The sequence below is a fragment of the Peromyscus californicus genome, unplaced genomic scaffold, assembly GCF_007827085.1.
Source record: "Peromyscus californicus insignis strain IS unplaced genomic scaffold, ASM782708v3 Scaffold_9__1_contigs__length_137607984, whole genome shotgun sequence".
NCBI lineage: Eukaryota > Metazoa > Chordata > Mammalia > Rodentia > Cricetidae > Peromyscus > Peromyscus californicus.
Window position 1 is genome coordinate 100,889,789 of NW_026294617.1, and position 18,519 is coordinate 100,908,307.

Genomic DNA, 18,519 nt, shown 5'->3' on the forward strand with positions numbered 1-18,519 from the left:
ATATAAAATGCCAAAGTCATTTCTTTTACATCCAATTCTCCAAATTTCCTTCCGATATCAAAGGTTATCCTATTTATATTTCCAAGGGCAGGAGTTAGTTTAACATGGATAAGTGAAAACTCTCCTGCTTTCTGAACCATTATTTTTTTTTAAAGATAGGCTCTCATTATGTAGCCAGGTTGGTTTGGATCTCTAAAACTCTGAATCCTCCTGCCTCAGCCTCTCCAGTGCTTGGATTATAGGCATTAACTACCATGTCTGGCTTCTATGCAAATCTTTTCAAACAAATGCCTCATTTGCCCATGGCCAACTTTAGCCTCAGTGTGGACTCACAAACAGCCACTTCCTGTCCCATGCTTTTTCTTGTACTTGTGAAAACTTCAGGATGGACTGAACTGATGGTGTCCCCCCTCTTTCAGGGCATGGCGCTGTAGGAACAGGCAGAGGCAAGGATATCAACTTCTGAGTCTGTCATGAATGAGCCATCCCTAGGACAGGTAAATGTGGAAAACTAGTCTTGCCCACACAATTCTCTTGGCAAATTTTCTGACTTTTCAAACTTGCAAAGACTCAGTAGATAACACATGGTCACGACAAAATCCTCTCCCTTGTACTAACTACCATAATAATGAACATTTTGTTTTAACTCATCCTTCTTGTTGGGGTAGAAGCTTTAAGAAGGCAGAATTAAATCCTCATTTATCTATCATTGCAGCCCTGTTCCCAGCATTAAATAAGCTAAGTGACTGTTGGTAGAATTTATTAAATTCAACGGCTCATTGTGCCTGTAGGTTTATTAGACACTTCTACTTCATGCTAATGTCATAATGTATCTTTTAAGGTTACCCATGACTATTAATGATTATAGTTGCTAAAAATTGCTGGATTTCATGTTGGATGTCTGCTTTATTGAATGTGGAGTAAATGCAATCATAACTCCCTGGCATGTGATAAATGTCGATATAAATCATCAGAGAGAGAGAGAGAGAGAGAGAGAGAGAGAGAAACTATTACAACAACAAAAAAAAAATAACCACCCACAAATTGCTCTGCAATCAGCCATGAGGTAATTACTGAAAAACTAATTTGAGATTAGTGCTGTAGTCAATGCTGAAGACAGCACAGAACTGAAATTAGGAACAATCACTGCATCTGTAAAGATGGATTCACCGACAGCAATGAGACCTGGGAGACAACAGCCAACACCATGTCACGCATGGTAAGATATGACTTATGGTAGAAAACAGCCAACTCTATCGTATATGGTAAATTGTGCTTAAAAGTAAGACATTTTTGTATCTTCTGAGGGGAGGGAAGAGGGGAGGGGGAGAGAGGGAGAGAGAGAGAGAGAGAGAGGGAGAGAGAGAGAGAGAGAGAGAGAGAGAGAGAGAGAGAGAGAGAGAGAGAGAGAGAGAGAGAGACACGGGGAAGTCAGTGACAGTTCCCGGGAGCCACAGCACCTAAGGAACACCTAACACAGTGGTGAAGGCATAGATGTGAGAATGGAAGGGAATGCCAGGAAAAAAATCTCTGGCCAGGCAGAAGAAACCAAATGACTACAGTGTGTTTGTCCAAGAGTGAGAATAAACTAATTCTATGACACCATGTACTGCGATAAAATTGGAAATAACACTTGGTTAAAAAGTACAGCAGATTAACGCATGTCTTTCAACTCAGAAATAGCATTAGACTACTTGGACAGAAAGTCAGCAGAAAGAGTGTGCACAAGCAGTTAGTGGGGCAGTGAGCGTGCAATAGTGAAAGGACAGACTGCCTATGCCACACAGGACGGAGCGAAGACTCCAGAGACGCGCTAGCTAAGGGCTGCTGCTGCGGTTCCATGGGAAGAGATCCGAGTCCAGACTAAGGTGGCCATCAGGGAGAATGCGAATGAAGAAACCCGGGGGAGGAGAGCAGAAATCATGGTTGGAGTAGAGGCGCACTTGAGGATTGAAAGCTAAAGATGTCAGGTCAGCGATGGAAGCACAAAGCTTCGAGGGGAAATGGGCTTGAGCTGGTGCTGCTCATTTCAGACGCAGCCAGGCAGGGTGACTGCTGTATGACCGCATGCACAGGAGCAGTGCACTGTCAAGTGATGGACTGAAGACAAGAGAATCTTTGAAATCTCAACAAGCTGCACAAACCCAGTTCCTCAGGAAAACCCCAGCTCTAGCCAGCCTTTTTCCCTTTTAGGTCAGACCATCCCCCATGTGAACCTTCAATGTGAATCTTCCTAAAATATTGTTGGCAAAACTATTTGTTCACTGTGTCTGTTCCTTGTTAGGCTGACATTTTCAAAGGCAAAGGGTATCTTGTTATTTTTCACAGAAAAGGTTTTAAAAACCAAGATCAATAGGAAAACACTTTATACGCTGTATTTTTGAAATGCTCCCACAAATACATGGGAAATTACAGGCATTTCCTCCTTCTCAGGGGTTCTGTGATACCTAAAGAAACAAGCATACTGACCAGCATGCCAGGGTCTCCACCAGCACTACAGAATTGATGGCTGTGAGGCTTTATGCTTCCTAGTCATTTTAGGATGAGGAAAGGAGGCTGAATGGCATTTAAAAATGTGTGTTACATTTGGAAAATAAACTATGTAGGCAGCATTGTGAATAAACACAGGTACAGGAAGGTTGGCCCAGCTTCATATTTCCACTTCAGGAGCTTCTTCTGTAGGCCATCCTGAAGGAAGTACCACCCAGGAAGTTGGAGCAATAGCCTCAAAGGTATTAAGAGCAGTTGGCCTGTGCAGACCTTGTCCTGACTCTCTAGAGACTGAGCAAGAGGCCCAAGATGTCACAGCTTGGGCAAGATGAGCTGCCAGCCTGCACCAAAGAGACTTACAGCATGTTGCCTTCTCTCTCTTGCTGGGGACATGTAGGAGAGGGACACTTTAGATACAGCATCCTCACACGGAAGCAGTGGTACTGTGGTTGGTACATCCTTGAGTTTGCTTTTAATCGTTCATATTAATTTTTTAAATTAACTTACACTATAACAAGCTTTCATGTGACATTTTCAGACATATTTCATTTTGCTTGATTCCACCGCCCCAGTCCTTCCTTATCGACCCACCCCTCTTTCCTTCTGTACCCCTTTATTCCCAGTGTTTCTCCTTACTTTTGTCCTATTGTCTGCCCCAAAGCCTCCTTCTCTCCCGTCTCATGGTCCAGTTCTAATTTCTGACATTACCCACACTTACCCTCACCTAGATATACCATACCAGGAGTTAGAGTTAGTCTGTGTTCTCTCCCGTATGTAGATTCTCTTTGTCTTTCTGAGCCTTGGGTATATCACATATAGTGTTTTGCAGTTCTATTCAGTTTCTTGAAATGTTCATTTTTCCTTAACAGCTGAATAAAATCCCATTGTACATATGTACCACACTTCTAGACTGATTCCATTCCCCAGATTTTGTGAATAGAGAAGCAATGGGCATGGATGACTCAGCTGTGGCTCTCCCAGGTACTTTATATGCTAGGGTTCTGAATGATAATGGTGTTAAAGAAGACTTCTTAACCTTTTTTCTCATAACCTTTTTTCATTCAAGAAACTTTTATGTGACCCTGGGCATATAGGTATGTAAACTAATATACAAATTTATTACTTATTGGTGACAAATCATAAAGTAATTTTTTAAAAAACTTATGGAGTAAATATATATATGTATATATACATATATGGTTTTACCACTTCTTAAACATTAAAGCAAATGTGTATACTAACAAATATATGTTCTTATTTATTTTCATACAGAGAATTAAGCATTGCTGAACTTTTGATGCTTCAGAATGTACAGCATATTTAGCTTTTCAGAGTGGATTAATACTTTGATTTTATGATCATCAATGCCGAGAATACTGCTTTGCATAAATACATAGCAACAAAATGTCAGAAGCATGTTCAGAGCCATTTCAGAAATTGTTGAAAATTATGTTCTATTCTTAAGCCTACATTAATTTAACAACTTTTTTTTATGAAGCTCAAGTCAGCGACTCAAACAGCAATTTTAAAAGCTCAACAATCTAAAATAATGAAATCCAAAGAAATGCTAACTTGATAGTACATGCTGAGGAATAACGGCAGGAAAATATTTAGTCTGTTTTCTGTAACTAGACATTGTACCTAAGAGCGGAAAACTTCGTCTGCATGCTCCCAAACTTGAGCTGAAGCCTCTCCGGCAGGCTTCATCACTGTGCACACAGGTGGCACTGCCTGCTGCTTGTTCTGAACCAAAGCTGGTCTGAAGCTGTGTGATATAGCCTGGGCTAGCACCACCAGACACACCTCAGCTTCATCACAGGTTGGACTGTGAGCCAACCTGTGGTCACTGCACATTCAGAAACCTCTTACTATTGTTGAATTTTTCACAACCCCACATTCATTATCTCAATCCCATATAGTATCATGACCTACGATTAGAGAAGCTGGAATATAAACCATTAAACTCTCTTAGAATAGCATCTGATACGCAGAGGACGAATAAACAAAGCAACCTGTTTTTAATTATTAGGAAGATTGATATAGAAATGAACCATGGCAGAAATATCTGACAATTAAAGTTCACTGAGCACCATAAGGGCAGCTGCACACATTTCACCTTGAGTGGAGTGGCATGCACAGATACCAACCCTTGGAGAGTCACATGGGTTTCCAAGCAAAGAGGAGGCTCAATCAGAGGCATCACATTACCACATCCATGGGCTCCTTCCCACCCTCTCTTTCCTTAGATGAGTCACACATTCCCTGGTTTTTATTACCATCTACTCTCCAATAAATTCCAAATGTTTATTTGAATCCCAGACACCCACAGTCTAAGGCCTAGTTCTTCAAAAACAACCAGAAACTTGATAAAGTAGCAATATCAAGTCACATCAACTGTGTAGCCAGTTAACTCCAATGGAATCATTTGAAAGCAAACTCAACGTATTCAAAATTGAACTTGTGATCTTCTGTCTATGTTGTGTGATGATTTTCCCCCCCTGGGGAGATAGGAACAAATGTTTACTCATCCCAGATAGGAAGCTGATGACAAAGTACGGATACCACCTGTCTTAGTTAGGGTTTCTAGTGCTGCAATGAAACAACACGATAAAAAACCAAGCTGGGGAGGAAAGGATTGATTTGGCTTACACGCTCCACATTGCTGTTCATCACCAAAGGAAGTCAGGACAGGAACTCAAACACGGCAGGATCTCAAGAGTCAGGAGCTGACGCAGAGGCGCAGAGGCATAAAGGGTGCTGCTTACTGACTTGCTCTCCATGGCTTGCTCAGCCTGCTTTCTTATAGAACCCAAGACCACCAGCCCAGGGATGGCACCTGGGCTGAGCCCTCCCCCATTGATCAGTAATTGAGAAAATGCCTTACAGCTGGATCTCATGGAGGTATTCTTCAACTGGGACTCCTTCTTTTCTGTTTACTCTGGCTTGTGTCAATTTGACACACAAAACTAGTCAATACACCATGAAAGTCCACTTTGGTGAACCACTGAGTTTTATTGGGGTTACTTACAGGAATAGGGGTGAGGGGTTACTTACTTACAGAAGCAGAAATGACACAAAGATGGTTGCATCACCAAAGCCCACCCCAACATGACAGATCAGCAGGGCTGACAGCCTTGAGGACACTGTACAACCTGCAGGCAGCTCAGCAGGTTGCTGAGTGTCCATTCCAGGTGGCCCAGTTGGTCTAAGCCTCTTCTAGACTGTACCACTCATCTGTTTTTTTCTAGGCAGATTTCCTGGTCTCTGCTTCTTCCAGGGGCTGGGACTGTTTGAGAGACTTCTTTGAAACCTGTCTTCTCAGAGGAGAGTGACTATTGGAAGTCTATCATTTGTGTACTCTTGAAAGAGGGAGGGTCCTAGTGAATTTGGTCAATTTCATGGACTTCCTGAAGCAACTTAGTGTTGCTAACTTCCTGTCTTAAGAAGCCTCTCTCCCTTTAGAACATTCTGCTATATCACTTGCCTGTAAACACCCCCACTTAAGTTTCCCTCTAAAATGAAAGGTTGATCCACAACAGCCTGATTTCCTCTTTGTCTCCACACAGCACCTAATGGTTCATGCTTGACAGTCTTTCATTCCAGTCCAGCATATATAAATGAAACCACGCCTTTCCAACTCCATTTCCCCAAGCTCATTTCATTCAGGTACATCTCTCCTCATCCAGAAGACATGAAACCATCATGCAAAGAACCCTGCACAGGCGTGACCAGTCCCCACTACTTTTCTTGCATGTGGCATCAAAGTGGAACTCGAATTGTTTTTTAGAGCTGGAGTTTTATCAGCGGCTGCAAAAATTGCTGATTAAAATTCAAATTTCTACACATGGCCACAAGGCCCTGTGTGGTTAGTACCCTACTCTGACCTGTATTGCTTGATCAGATGGTGTGGTCCACTCCAGTAAAGTGGGTTTTCTCTTACTCTCCCAAAGAGACCATCTCCTTGTCTCAGGGTCTTTTCACATGGTATTGCCTGTGTCTGGAAGTTTTTTCTCCATTTCATCTGCTGCATCTTAATTCTAAGCATAAATGTCTCAGCTCATAGAGGTCACTCATCAATCCCAGATCTGCAATGCCTCGCTGATGAAACATCTTCCCATTGCCCTGCACCTTTTCTGTGGCACACCCCACAGTTTCTAGTCTTGTGATGTTCTATGTAGTGTTTTCCATAGATGGAGAAACATCTGTGAGTACTTGCATGGTTCACTTTGTTCTCAGTGACTACAAAAACAGTTCTTAATAGAAGAACATCCCATTAAATACTTGTTCAATGGGTGAAAAGGGGCCTTTACTCAATTTTATAAATAGCAGCTCATTCACAAACTAGGGCAATACTCAAGTCAAACTATCAATCACACTGGCCTCAAACAGTCAGGTCAATAATATAAACATTGAGAGCAGCAATGACCATCTTGACCAGAGCCATAAATCAGGACCTACAGAATGTACCTCTCACTTGGATTCTTACTTGGATTCTATTTGTCAATTCTGACATTTTGCAGAACTTAGTGTGGCTAGAGTTTCTTTGGGTGTATCAAAAAAAAAAAGATTCCACAAAGAAAATATTAGCCATTTTGTAATTATTTTTCATTAAGAAAAAGTGAAGGTGTAACTATCTTTGGAATAACAAAGTCATTCCAAACATGTAGGGAGGAACTGAATATATACAAACATTTTGTAAGGTCCTACAATATCCACAAGAAGGACTGGTTTACCAAGGTAACATTTCTCTTCCACTGACACCTATCATCATATTAAAGCAAAAATCAATCTCAAATGGAATAGAACTGTGTGGAAATTGGCAGAACATAAAATGTTAAAATAAATGGCCATCTAGAAAATGAGTATTAGTAACTAAGGAGCCACAGGTTCTTACACAGTTGAAAGACATTGGAGTCTAAACAATATTCCTCTTTCTCAAATTCATTATGTATGTGTTGAAAATGCATTGGGAGCCTTCAACTACTTTTTACTGACTATGCTAAGAGTAATTTAGCAGTATTAAAAACTGACAACGAACATGCTTGTCTCTCGGAAAGAATTTGGGAAATTGTGTCATGTTAATTGAACCCTGCTGTGGTAGGCACATAAATTGATTTCTGTGGAGGACTATCAAGAACACACTCTGTCTCTGGAACAGGGGCTTTAAAAAAAGGATGGGAGGAAAGCTGCGGTTGGGATCATTAGCTTTGTATAGTAAATTAAAAAGAAAATGACTACCATAATGTCCCCATCCTCTTCATATTTAGAAGTCATGAAGGGAAGATCATAGTTAGCTTATTTCCTTCAGAGTTGTGCCATCGAGCAAGGCAGAGAAGAAAAACATTGAATTATGGTTTGCTGCCTGTTCTGCCTGCCTGTAAAGCTGAAGGGGAAGAACATCTGCCTGTTATTTCTTAGGTGGAGCTAGAATATGCACCTAATGGCAGGCACAATCAGCGCACTAAGCATGTGATCTGTTCATAACATATCTGAGAAGCAGGGGAGTCATTGGTGTCTTTCCCACAAGATACGGTTTGGCTGTATAATGTAGTTGACTGTATGATTGTGGGCTATGTCTTAGGTAGGTTACATAAACCGGAAAAGGCAGATGGTCAACCTTGAGAGAGAAAGTGGGTCCAAAGTAGGAACTGAAGACTAGAGAAGGCAATAGGGAATTCTGACAGGGTGTGGGTGCCGGTCCCATGGCTCTAGCTTAGAAATTCATCCACAATGAAGTCAGATTAAAGTTTCCTCTTCTTCTGTGGGCACCAAGCAGTTAGAATAGCAACTAAACTTGACTGTTTATACTTCATTAAGGAACGGGCTACATTTAATCATCCTGGGTACTGCTTTACGTCTGGTACAGAACCCATGCTCAGCAAATACCTTCTGAATGATAGCTTATAAATGCCGTATTTCCTATGCTAGGGTAGAATGGTATGAAATGGCTGGAGAAGAACCTGGATTGTTTACATTATAGCAAGAGGCATATCAAACAGGCACAGCTGATAGCAGAGATGTTGACAGAACAGAGCAGTGGTTACTGCCTTGCTCATTTGAAGCTAGATTCAGACTGAATTCCAGCTCCACTGCTGGCCAGGGGTGTAAACTTACATAGTTCATCTCTTAGTGCCTCAGTTTAAATGGGAATAGTATCGAGCTGAAAGGGGTTTCATGAAGACTGCACATATTAAAATTTTATATGTGAAGTGTGTCAACAGTGACTGTATAAGGCAAATGGCTGTAACTGTTATTTTAACTGCTAACAGCTCTAGAAAATAACTCTCCAACAAGTTAAGATTTGTGTTACTCTCTGATGGCTTTTCATAGGATTTCTACAGCTCTGGACAGAAGGCCAGGGAAGAGGTTCTGAGATGATTACAAGGGCGACAAAACCAATCCCAGAGCCAGAGAGGGCCTTTTGGGGACTTGGTTACGGCAGGGCCAGGACTGGAATCCAGTCTACTGTGACTTTTACAAGCATTGCAACTAAACAAAAGGATTGAAACTTGGCCTGTATATAAAATGGATGCCATAATTGAGACAATTAAGGGTTGCAGTTAAGGTCTGTGATGCTGGATGTTTATAAACTCTGGTTTAGCAACAGGTATTCAGCAATTATAGCCTCAGTAATTTGAGAAATGTTGTGAAATTGTGTGTTATATGGGCATTAATCATAATAGGGCTAAACTTCTTTCTAGCCATATAAGTTGCATGAAACTGATCAAAATATTTAGAATAATACAAAAGTATAAATCAGAGCTGGAGAGATGTCTCAGTGGTTAAGAGCACTTGCTGCTCTTGTGGTGGATCCAGGTTCAGTTCCCAGCAACCACATGGTGGCTTACAACCATTTGTAATTCCAATTCCAGGTGATCTGATGCTCTCTTCAGACCTTCACAGGCACAAGTCAAGCACATGGTACAAATACATACATGCAGGAAAAGTATTCATACACATAAAATAAAAATGAAAATTTAAAAAAGTATTCACTATGATAACCAGGTACTTTACTTGTATAGATTTTACTAAAATGACAAGAGCTATAGCTTAATTCTTCTCTATAATTATAAGGGGAACTTAAACCATATAATTTTTTTGAGTATGGTTCAGATTAATGATCTTTAGAGCACAGCTGATATTATTGTGACCCAGTATTACCCTTCATCTGTACCAGCCTTCAGAGGTCCTGCATGTCTGTGGCCTGCTCCTCTGCAGTGACCACATCCTGGGGAAAGGAAGTACCATTGCTGTCTAAGTTGCTAAGCAGATGGGAATAGGGCAGTTATCCTTAATTCTATTTCTTTGTTCTCATATAAAGTTCAGAGGAACCATAAACATATGTATTTAAGCAGTGTCCTTTGGAAATAACTCAGTAAATATACTTGCCAGTTTAGAAGTTGACCATAATCACCAAATATTAGGTGAAACCTCAGCCATGATAAATGAATCCATATAATCAGGTATCTTGAATCAAAGTAAGACGATGACTATCTCTTTATGGTTTTAAAGTGTCTAAATAAAGACAGCCCCTGCACATTTCAACTGTAGATCCTGATAGCCTCTTCAGAGAGGGATGTGGTTCAAAGGAAGGAAGGGTTCTCGGGAAATCTTCCATTTACAACAAAAAGTAAATCTCCTATTTGCTGGAATGTTCAGAAATAAGATTTTTCTTTGAGAAAATTTATCCCAAGAGAAGATTATAGTAGACCTAAACCAAACCAAACCGTTACAAAATTCTCTACAAAGAGATAGAAACCTCATTTGATCTCAAACATGTCAGTAACCTGAGAAAGACTAGAGGGTAAATTACCAACTCAGCTGGCATTTGCTTCCAGGAAGAGCCAAGCCTCCTGCTTTACCGTCCATAGCCCAGAGAGGACAAAGACAGCATGACGGAGTACAGACACAGTGCTAAGTAGAGAAGGCAGGAGGAAGCCTCTGCTGATGCAAGCCATGGGTAGGTATCCTGAGGAGAATCTCAAAAGTCAGCTCTTTCATATGTGTAGTTATATTTGCACCTCCTCAAAGACAAAGCTGACAAGGAATTATGACTGGAAAAAAGGAAAAGAAATCTTTTCAGCTGAATAGTAGACCTCCTCCCATTATTCTGCTCTCATGAACAGCACTGTTCCATAGTGGGTCATATGATATTTTCTAAGGACAAAAAGAAAAACAGTGGACCTGAGCTCAGCTCCATCCCCGACTCCCTCTTTTCACATGTGCCTCAAACCTAATATTAGGGACTCATCTGTTTATGCTGATTTCTTGAATGCTCTCCCAAACTACAGATGTTACTATATCCTAATGTGTTTATAAAAAATATAGGTATTAAATGAGTTTCAAGTCTAAACAGTGCCCATATATTGGAAAAAGTAGTTGGGAAGTGACCGGACTAAGCTCCTGAGAATGTAATTTGATTTTCCCCTATTCCCTCCCCGAAAGTGGCTATATTAAATGGAAAAAAATTATTTTCTTTTGATGGAAAGCTTCTTTATTCAATAGTTAGGCAAATTATTAACTTCAATTTATACTTAATGTTTCTATCATATCATCTTAAAAATGTTATTAAACTACACGAAATATGAAGCTTTGCTAAGCATTGTGACTACACGATAAACTGCTGATTAGAGTTTACATCTTTAATATTATTTCCAAAATTCAGAACAGCCAAAAGATATGCAGTTGATTAACCATGCTACTACTGCATAATGAATTTGTTAGTATCCACCTTAACCAACTCAGAGAGTCACCTCCTTAATTCTTTAACCTAAAGAAAGTGCAACTTTAAAATGATCTTTAGATGATGAAATACCTTACTCGTTCACGTATCTTAGCTAACAAAATTAGGCATTTGTTCAGTACAGTGATTCTGGATGGGATGAAAACAAAGTTATCTCTTATTGAAAGCCCCTCTAAGTGAACTGTCAATACAAAGTATAAATAAACAGATGCACTTACCTGAAATTAAAGTTCAGAGAGTTGGAAAATGCAGGGAAAAGTTTCAATCGACAGACAAAAAAAAAAACAAAAAAAAAAAACCACAAAGAGGAGCATGTGCAGCCTTCGGTTGGGCTTTCTGCCTTTGCAAGTGGCAGTGAGGCCAGTCCTGGCCAGTCCCCTCATGTTATGTAACATCTTATTAATATTAGCCATCAGACTGCTACCAAGCTGGTGAGGCACTAGAGGGCAAGAGTGACACATGCAAGACCCATCTCCAAGGGACCAGCTCTGGGACCACTTCAGGGAAGACAGATGCTAACTAAGCTGATAAATACCAGATGTCTGAAAGCAGCAGCAAAACTTGCCCTTGTTCCTCAAAGAAGATTTTAAAGGCCAGTTTCTGACTAGCCCGAGTTAACAGGTTAATAAACACGCGAAAGCAAAGAACCACACCATGCAAAAAACTTTCAGTATTATATTTACAACCCACAGTGACTCAGGAGGTTTGTCTCTGCATTGTTTAAAATCAACGCATTTAAGACGGAAAAGGAGACGTGGAATATAAAGTCAACGAGTGTCGATCTCGAGACCCTTCGTTTCCAGTCGCTAGAAACTTGCGATGGTCGCGCGCTGCCATTCCTAGAGTCCGCATTTCAAGTGGCCAGGGGTGGGATCCTAGGTGTGCAACCTGCCCGCCATCCTAGAGATTACCTCGGGCTGCGGAGCGCCGGCATCCTGCTTCCCGGTCCACCTCCTGTCTGCGCTACCGCGGCGCGGCCACCGCAGCGGCGGCCTCCCCCAGCACGGGATCGCCGGCCCGCCGAGTGGGATGGGCGCGCGGGGCGGGCGGGGCTTGCAGGGCGAGTGGTCCAGGCGCTCGGGGCGGGGCGGGGCGGAGTGGCCCCGCCCTGGCGCGCGCTCTGGGACCCGTCCGCGCCCCACGCCGCGGCGCAGTCTCCGGGGTTCCTGCAGCTTGCGCACGCCCGCCGGAGCGGGAGGAGGCGCGAGTCAGGACCCAGCTCCTGCCAGTCCTGGGAGCTGCGTGAGGGGTTCAGGGACGGGCAGAGACACACCATAGGTGCCGGTGCCCTGCACGGGATAGCACATCCCGCGGGCTTTCCTCCTGCCCACTAGCCTCCTAAGGCCGGGTCCTCTCCAGCCAGAAGACTGGCGCAAGGCCAAAGACAGATAAAGAGGCATTTTTAAATTCAAGGTGAGGGTGGGCGAAAGCTTGATGGGAAGGTGTCTTCCAAGACACTGTTGACCATGCCAAGGCAAAGCAGTTTGAGACAGGGGCAATCCACCAATGGTAACTTGTAAAGGACATTTCTGTGGACATGATAATACTTAGAGGACCAGTCACCAACTCACAGGGTGCCATGTCCCACTTGCTTTAAGTGACAGAGGTCAATGCTCAGACTTGTTGGGGCTATTGAACTCAGGTCTGGCCAAAGGTGGCACCATGTTTTCTTGGTGGTTAGGATTAGTACGTGTCCAAGCTTAGCCATTCAGAGACAAAAGATTCCATTTCTAGATGTTTTGGGGCCCTGCTTATACAAGTGTGCTGTCTTATATTGAGTTCTGACGAGTGAAGCGCAGTTGAAGCTTCACGGTCCTCTGAGGGCTGGAGACAGCGCTCCTGTTCAGGGATGGAAACATAGATGTTGGAGATCACGCGCACTGGTGCGCTTTGAACCCCGGTGAGACTGAGATACCTCCCACCTTTACGTGTTGTCGTACATGAATCCATAAATCGACTTTTGACTTAAGACAGGTCGGGTTATATTTTCTGGAAACTAGTAGTGAAAGAAAGAGATGCAGATGATTGGGAAATCAAACACTTTGTATTGCTTGATGATTTTAGGAAGACATTTGGATGTATACAGCCTTTGGATGTATAAGGACATTTATAATGACATTCGGATGTACAGTGCCTTCAGCAGATTACAATATCTTAAGTTAGTTGGCATTTCATTTTGTTTTTTTGTTTTTGGTGTATTATTATTAGGTGCTGGGGATGAAACCCAGAACCGTGTAGATACTAAGGAAACACTATGCCACTGAGCCACATCCCTAATCTGGCCTTCTTCCTTTCTTCTTTCTAAGTCTTTCTTGCTCCATGAGTAGAAGAGTATAGAGAAGGGAGGGGAACAATCTCTGCTGGAGCTACAGAAGTATTAGGCGAGTAAAACTCTCTGGCCAGATGACAGGTATGAGACTGAATCTCCTAATTTTATGTTCTGTTGTTGGAGTCTCTCTTGAGAGTCTTGTGTCTTCCAAGAATGGTCTTCCGTGAAAACACCCTGTTCGTGTTTGTATGCTTACTCCAGAGAGCCTGCCCTGCCTCCGCAGCGTCCATGCAGCCGTCCGAAACTTCTGGTTGGGAGATGGTTCAAGAATGAAGAGACTGGCCACCAAGTCAGAGAACCCGAGTTCGGTCCCAACAGCCCCACGTGGTGGGAGGAGAGAACCAACTTCTACAAGTTGCCCTCTGACCTTCACACGCGGACACACAACCCCCTTCCCTAACAGACGAGCCAGAGGGGATGGAGGACACCGAGGAATCAAGGCTTTCTTTACACAACAGGGCTGGCACACATATAAACTCACGGGGACTGAGGCAGCATGCACAGGTCTGCACCGGACGGGCCCTAGAACTGAAAGAGAAGTGGACACGTACCCTCATCCCTGACCCAGAAGCCATCTCCAATCAATAACCACTTGCAAATAAAAACTTAGTTTTCTCCAAGGGAATCTCACTGGGGAAACAAATTATTCTTAAGAGTAGGCCCCATGTCCAGCAGTAGATGTCCAACAGAACACAAGCTCAGCGGCATCTTTGTCTCTGGATAATAATTTTTTTTCTTACAGGTCCTTTGCATGTAAATTACAGCTTCCAGTTTTCTGTGTTTGTAATTCCTGTGCGTGTAAACCTGTGTCTCTGTGTCTCTATGTGTTTCTTGTACTTTTTCATGTTTGGTTGTTTTGTCCTATTCTGATTTTGTGGTGGTTGTTGTTTTATTTCGTTTTATCTTATAATTATTTCTTAGATGCCAATTTGTTTTCTAAAGAGAGACAGAAAGGGCATGGATCCAGATGGTAGGGGAGGTGGGGAAGAACTGGGAGGAGTAGGCAGGGGTGGGGGACTGTGATCAGAATATATTGTATGAAAAAAATCTATTTTCAATTAAAAAATAAATAGATGTAGAAGAGTATTGAACAAGCACTGAGTGGCTCTGGGAATAAAGTAACACTGAAAGTGAGGAAAAGTAGATACATTTTTCTGCCTTTCCCTTGCTTGTAATGTATTGCTGTGGGGTGGGCAGTATAAGATTTCAGTGAATGGACAAGAGTCACAAATCCACACACTTCTGAATGTTCCTCCATGCGTAGTCAGGTTTGGAAATGGCATTCACTTTTCATCTTTTTCTATCTTTTCTACACGAAAGGAAAAAAAAAATCCACAGGGAACCTCTTTAGCCTATTTAAGACTGACTGTCTTTTAAAATTCCTGGGTCAGGTGAAACAGGCGCATTCAGCTTCCTGGGTGCTTTGGAGCCTGTGTGTGGCTGCTTTTACCCGGTGCTCCTGGCCACCCATTTGCAAATGCAGATGGCTGAGGGGTATGCTGTCTTCTCCCATGATACACCGAAATCTCATAGCTCTGCTATAGAAGTTTACATCTACGTATATGTATGACAGCAGATCTGTTCCCCGCATTTCCTTCCATCCCTGAACTATTTGCCTGGCAGAGATAAAGAGGGACCACACACGAGGGACAACATTGTTCACTTTAGCCCTTCTTTCCTGTTTTCTTTACCTTATGTGGGAACAACAGGCCAGGGAACAATTTTTTCTCTAGTAGACAGATCCCCCATTGCCGTGTGCTGTTCACTATAGGGAACAAAGAACCTGTGCCCATCTGAATCCGGACTTCACATTGGGGAAGCACCTCAAATTTATTCATTTCCCAATTAGCTTCTTCAATATGTTTAATGTGATAAATGAGTTACATTAGCACTGACCTCTTCATAACCACCTTCGTTCTTTCTATTTTTACTATTTATGGAAATATCGAGGGCCTCAGAAGTAGAAGAGGCTTAGACTTCTGTCAAGGACTCCAAGAAGTCCTGGCCTAGATTTTATGAGACATTTTGTTTATCAGAGACCCATCTTAAAAAAAAAAAGAAACCCCAAATGAGAATCTGCCTATAAATTAAAAATCTACAGGAATGATTAAAAACAAAAATAACAAAACAGTGCATTTTTATATATTGAAATAATTAATCCTGTATTTAGCCACTCTGACAGACAGCATCTGATAGTAACTCATGATGATGTAGAGATTTAATAACATGCCTTATATAAATTAAAATTACAACCTTTGATGGGATTTTCTTCCTCATCTAAATGCTTCTAGGTGGAGGGTACTGATTATGAAAGGATTTTGAGAAACTTATATTTGCAGAGTTCTCTTCAATTTTTCAATGTCTAAATTCAATCTATGCATTACTTTATTATGAAAAGGTTAAAAAATGAAAATGACATATTATTTTTATCTGAAACAACTAATAAGTGTGTGGTACAATTTCTCTTAAAATCTTCAGCTAAGACTTGTAGTAGTAACTCTGTTGATGTGCTCAAGGCAATGGGATGAGGACTTAACAGAATATACTCTAGCTACAAACTTCTAACTTAGCCAAGGAAGGGGAGCCCTGCTGTAGTGGGTAGCCGTTCCAATCTTGATCTGGAAGTTCCAACCCCATTGAGGCTTTGGTAACTGTCACGCCTACAAGGCAGGGCCAAGAGAGGACCCTGAAGACCCAAGATCTGAATGCGCCGGCTCTCTTGGTTCCTGGACCCTGGACGCTGGAGGTAGACCGAACAGAGTTCTCCAGAGAACACCGCTGGACTGCACTACGTCTTTCCCAGACCCTGCGACCTACCTATCCTTTCATTTGTAAGTTACGCCACTAAATAAACCTCCCTTTTAACTACGTGGAGTGGCCTTAATAATTTCGGCAATACCCTGCTTTTCTTACTGTCTTAAAAGATGGTCATTTGAAAATGGACCCAAACCAAACATCCCAGCAAAATGACTGATTGAAGAGGGACCTGCGTGGATGTCAGGATGTTACTCAGCTACAGACAGAGAAGTTGCCTCTGCCTTCTTTCGGTGTTCTTATGGAGAGCACCCTTATAAGTGTGAGCCAGGTGGAGTAGATGGTATAAAGGCCTTTTTAAAAATACAATTTTTAATTAAAATGTAATTATATTGCTTGTCCCCTTTCCTCTTTCCAGCTCCTCCCATGCACTCTCCACTTCTCAAATTGATGGCCTTGTTGTTGTTTTCTTGGATTATTGTTGTTATGTATCTCGATTTGCACCAATCTGCTAAGTCCATTTGTGTTGCTTATGTGTATACGATTTCAGAGCTGATGACTTTGTGTTGGGTAATCAATTAGGGGACTCATCCCTGTGTGACACTAATTCTCCCTCTCAGCCTATGCAATACCTGAACAACAACGACAGTGTCCGTAGACTTGCTAATGTCTGAGTGGGGAAATCTAATAGGGTATGGCCCCCAGACAAAGAACTACATGGAACCAAAGGTCTTGTTTTACGAAACAGATTTGTGGTTCAGTGGGAGGATTGGAGGTGTGGCTCCAGCCTTAGTGGACATCAGGGTTGCCTGGGGATTTGGTTCTGGACACTAAGCTCTATCTACCCTTAGTGCTTTCTATCAGGCAGGGGCCCAAGAATCTGCATTTCAACAAATGCTCAGTTGCAACTATCCACAATTCAAGAAAAGCCAACTTAGGTAACAGAATGTATTTTTCCATATTTTCAAGAGTAAGTGTTTGTGTCTGTATAAGCTATTTAGTTTTCAAAGTTTTGGATTTTTCCTTAATCTAAATAAATATACAATGAACTCGGTACTTGTCACTGGTTTCTATATGATCAGTTAGGTATAGTCTTGCTTTAAAGCCGTAAGTCTACAAACTGGCAAATGGGAGCTCTGTTCTCACCTCAGAGGGATTCCTGTATCACTAGCTCTTTCTGTGTTCTTTTTATGCCTTGTACATTAAAGGTCATTTAATTCACAATAAAGAAAAAGGGAGATTGCTTAGTTTTATATGTCCTATTTTATCGTGTCCTCAAAGGACACCACCTTATCCTATTCTGTCTGAATTTTTAAAAACATTTTTTTTCTTAGCCAAGTGAACTCCCTCTCCTCATTATTTTGTATAATTCCATTTCAATTTGTAAGTGTGTTGTCCTCAGCAATAGCTTTTCCCATGTGATACTAATTTACAATTTTATGTCCGATCATAAGCTGTGTCATCAATTGCGAGCTTTGGGTGATGACAACTTGGCAGTAAAAGCATTCCTATCTGTAGGTAGACCTAGCATCAACCTTTCAAATAACATTTGCTGCACCTTTAATGGGAAAATACAAGCAATCATCAGATTGTAGACCTTATTGTGTGAGTCTTCAAAGCTATCTCTTAATATTCAGGCAGGACCAAACATCATTAAGGTGTTTCTTTCATGTAGCTTGCCACATTAAAACATCGTTTTATAGCTTGGCCTCATGCCATGCGGTACAGAGGGATACATTGTGGGAATAAAATGGATGATTTCTCTCTCATTTTGTCTGAAAACAAGCTTTGTAAAGACCCCAGAAAATATTCACTACCACCTAACTGTGATATTTCTCCATTACATCTGATCACTGGATTTCAAGAGGTTGAAGAAAACATTAAATATTCAAGTAGTTGTGTGAATTAATTTTGAAGCTGTGTTTTTACAGTAGTGATTGGGAGTTGTTAGAATACAGAGAAGTAGAGCTAACAAATGGAGTTGCCTTGTACATTATGAACTAAAATCCAATAGTCTTAGGCTTAAGGTTTTACAGAGTCCCTCACCAAACGTACCTTAGAGGTCTGTTAGTATGAACATTGAAATTTTAATTGTCTCCCTTTTTTATCTTTGTCAGACTTCCTGTAGCTGCAATAAAACACCCTGAAAGTAAAGTGAAGGAGAAACAGTTTATTTTGGCTCAAGATATGGTCCACCATCAGG

General features: G+C 41.7%; 1 protein-coding gene and 1 long non-coding RNA gene across 5 annotated transcripts in view; one reads left to right on the forward strand and one right to left on the reverse strand.

Annotated features, from left to right (window-relative positions):
- The window catches only part of Ndst3 (N-deacetylase and N-sulfotransferase 3), a 154,820-nt gene extending 142,555 nt beyond the window's left edge, over window positions 1-12,265 (reverse strand). Inside the window, exon 1 of one of the 3 annotated variants that reach the window (XM_052730197.1) lies at window positions 12,145-12,264. The gene's annotated coding sequence lies outside the window, so the exon portion shown is untranslated. Of the gene's footprint in view, window positions 1-11,451; window positions 11,577-12,144 lie in introns of those variants that run through there. The other 2 variants (XM_052730198.1, XM_052730199.1) reach the window with 2 other exon arrangements.
- A 71-nt stretch (window positions 12,266-12,336) lies between these two features.
- LOC128105223 (uncharacterized) lies at window positions 12,337-17,386 on the forward strand. Of its 2 annotated transcripts, XR_008216292.1 has the most exons (4): window positions 12,337-12,646; window positions 13,540-13,643; window positions 13,764-16,393; window positions 16,487-17,386. It is a non-coding gene; the product is annotated as an uncharacterized LOC128105223 (long non-coding RNA). The 2 variants fall into 2 exon arrangements; XR_008216291.1 differs by having other exon boundaries at window positions 12,344-12,646; window positions 13,764-17,386.
- The last annotated feature ends 1,133 nt before the right edge of the window (window positions 17,387-18,519 follow it).